Source organism: Rattus norvegicus, chromosome 14, assembly GCF_021556685.1.
Source record: "Rattus norvegicus strain SHRSP/BbbUtx chromosome 14, alternate assembly SHRSP_T2T, whole genome shotgun sequence".
Taxonomy (NCBI): domain Eukaryota; kingdom Metazoa; phylum Chordata; class Mammalia; order Rodentia; family Muridae; genus Rattus; species Rattus norvegicus.
In genome coordinates, this window is record NC_141547.1 from 51,632,307 (window position 1) to 51,635,310 (window position 3,004).

The 3,004-nt window shown below is 48.1% G+C and overlaps 1 long non-coding RNA gene across 2 annotated transcripts; it reads left to right on the top strand.

Moving 5' to 3' along the window:
* The first annotated feature begins 371 nt into the window (after positions 1–371).
* On the top strand, positions 372–2,718 carry LOC148001350 (uncharacterized). 2 transcript variants are annotated; one of them, XR_015637029.1, is made up of 2 exons: positions 372–630; positions 1,724–2,718. It is a non-coding gene; the product is annotated as an uncharacterized LOC148001350 (long non-coding RNA). The 2 variants fall into 2 exon arrangements; XR_015637030.1 differs by having other exon boundaries at positions 387–618.
* Positions 2,719–3,004: the final 286 nt, after the last annotated feature.

Genomic DNA, 3,004 nt, shown 5'->3' on the forward strand with positions numbered 1-3,004 from the left:
GGTTAACAAGCTAAAGGGCCCAAGTGAAGACACATAAATCATACTTGGGAGGGAGAAGTAAGCAATCAGAGGAGGGGGAGGGAGGGTCTTGGGTGGGAAAGGGGACAGGGAAGGGAAGAGGGGAACATGATCAGGTACTGGGTGGTGGAAGCCCAAGAATGGAAACAGGCAACCTTGAGGGGTAGGAGGTTGAGGGGAGCGGTGTGGTGGGAGTTCCAAGATGGCGCCCGGGACTGTAGCTAAGTCATGACTAGCACCTGACTTCCTCACACACCTGAAACTAGCCACGTCCATTGTGAGAGCTGCGCAGGCACACCATGACGCAAGATCAGGCCATGTGCCGTGGACCTATGAACTGAGATTATGCAATCTGGACTGAGGAGGTGGAGTTGGGGGAGGATATAAGGGAGTGTGCTCGGGGGCTGGGAAGGGAAAGAGAGAGAAGAAAAGAAAAGAAAGATTCCTGTTTGCATGTTGTAAGGTTCCTGAATAAACTACTTAGAAGAATGTCCTGGTGTCTCTCCTTTCTGCGAGACAGAGACAGAAGCGATAAGTGGTGGCCCATACGGGGAACCTCCTCCTTGGTTCAGAACTCATCGTGGTCAGGGCGGCTAGCTGGTAAGTTCCCAGGTAAGTGGGATGAGAAAAGCTCTTGGATTGAGAGTATAAGGTTCCTGGTTTTGGGACAAGTCACAAAGCTCTCAGATTGAGACTATATGGTTCCCGGTTTTGGGACAAGTTGCAAAGCTTTCAGATTGAGACTATAATGTTCCCGGTTTGGGACAAGTCGAAAAGCTCTTGGATTGAGACTATAAGTTTCCCAGTTTTGGGACAAGTCGCACCAAGCACAATGGGGAACTCAACATCAGCTCAGACAGTTTGCCAAGCCCTCAAGCATTTGTTAAAAGCGAAAGGAATCGGGATAAAGAAAGAATTAGTAGAGAATATTTTAAAAGCAGTGGACCAGGTTGCTCCATGGTTTCCAGTGACAGAATATCTTACAATGCCCAGTTGGAAGAAATTAGGGAAAGATTTGAAGTTTGCCAAGGAGCAGGGGGTTTTACCAAAAGGAGTGCTGCCAGTGTGGAAATTAGTGAAAAATTGCATAGGGGATGAGGAAAGGTGTGGCTCGGAACTCCAAAAGGGAAATGAGGCACTAAATCAGGTTAGGGAGGAACGTTCTCAAAAAATTAGAGACCAAAGGAAATTCTAGCGAGGGGGAAATGTTGGAAGAAGATCTGGAAAGCATCGCCAACAGCTTAGAGAAAGTGAAACTAAAGGTAGAACCATCAGCGCCGGGGCCACCTCATTCGCTTCCGTACGCTCTGGGTGGGGCAGAGGGACATAGCTTACACCCGGAAATCTGGAGAGTTTTTGGGATTACTGCAGCCATTGTTACTGCTATAGCAGTTTCTGCTGCCGCAGCCATTGCTATGGCCATATCCCTTACCTCCGTAGTACAGACGGCAGCAGCTGTAAGTAATTTATCTGCAGGTGTTGCAGAAGCTTTAGATGTTCAGGGTAATATTAATAGTCAGTTTTTTGGGAATTTTGCTGCTGTATCAAAGGGTCAATTTGCTCCAGGAACAAGCGGATATTATGATGGAGTTAATGCAATTGGGTTGTGAGTGGAAATATTCAGGACTGTGTGTCACCTCCATACCATTTGTAAATGTCAGTCATGCTGCTCAGATATCCCATAATATATCTCAGTATCTTACAGGAATTTGGTCTCAACACTTTGATGGACTAGTTCAAGAACTGAGACAATCCATCGTCCATATCAACTCCACTCGAGTGGATGGTCACCATGGAAGTGGTGGGAAAGGGGAAGTTTAAAGGTGTCGGCCGGAGCTACTGGATTGCAAAGTCTGCTGCAGCACGAAGAGCCCTCCACAGCCTCAAAGCTAACCAGCCCTGGTTCCTAACAGCTGAAGCTTCCAGACTCACAGGCAACAAGGCAGTGGACCAGAATCATAGCATCACACCACAAAGGATGATTCAAGCTGACACAGAGCATGTCCTTAGCTGGAGGACTGGGCAATTAGATTGCCGCCGTTGCCTTACGGCTGAAAGAATGGGCTAGATTTGCTGGACATGATTCTTATTAGTGTCCTGGCCTTTTGGTGCATGTGCTGTATACAGTTTCATCAGCGCAGAACTCAAGCCTTAATGATACAGGCCTTTGCAGCGGTGGAGATGGGACAGTCTCCTCAAGTGTGGCTAGGCATGCTAGAGAAGTAGTCAATGATGGGTAAGACTCCCTGGGCATATCACCAACCTAAGACAGGGATCAAACCTAAGCTGTTTGTCTCCCAATGATGGGTAAGGGGCATTGCTGCAGGAGGCAACCTAAGACAGGCATTCTCTCTGCCAAAAACATAAAGAAGGGGGGATGTGGGGAGCGGGTGTGGCAGCAGTCCCAAGATGGTGCCTGGGACTGCAGCTAAGTCTCATGACTAGCACCTGACTTCCTCACACACCTGAAACTAGCCACGTCCAATGTGAGAGCTGCTCAGGCACACCATGATGCAAGATCAGGTCATGTGACATGGACCTATGCACTGAGATTACGCAGTCTGGACTGAGGAGGCAGAGTTGAGGGAGGATATAAGGGAGTGTGCTCGGGGGCTGGGAAGGGAAAAAGAGAGAAGAAAAGAAAAGAAAGATTCCTGTTTGCATGTTATAAGGTTCCTGAATAAACTACTTTGAGAAGAACGTCATGGTGTCGCTCCTTTCTACGGGACAGAGACAGAAGCGACAGGAGGTGGGGAGACCCTGCAGAATATACCAGAGACCTTGGGAGTGACTCACTCTCTGGGCTCAAAGGGGAGGACCCTAGGTAAAATGCCGTAGTATGGGGAGAGAGAGCTTGTAGAGCTCAACTCCAGTAGAAGATAGTACATCAAGTGAGGGATGGAGTTGCCATTCTAAAGTTAAATACTCAGACCCAGAATTGCTCCTCTCTGAAAGAACTTTAGGTACAAAAATGGAGAAGAGCTTG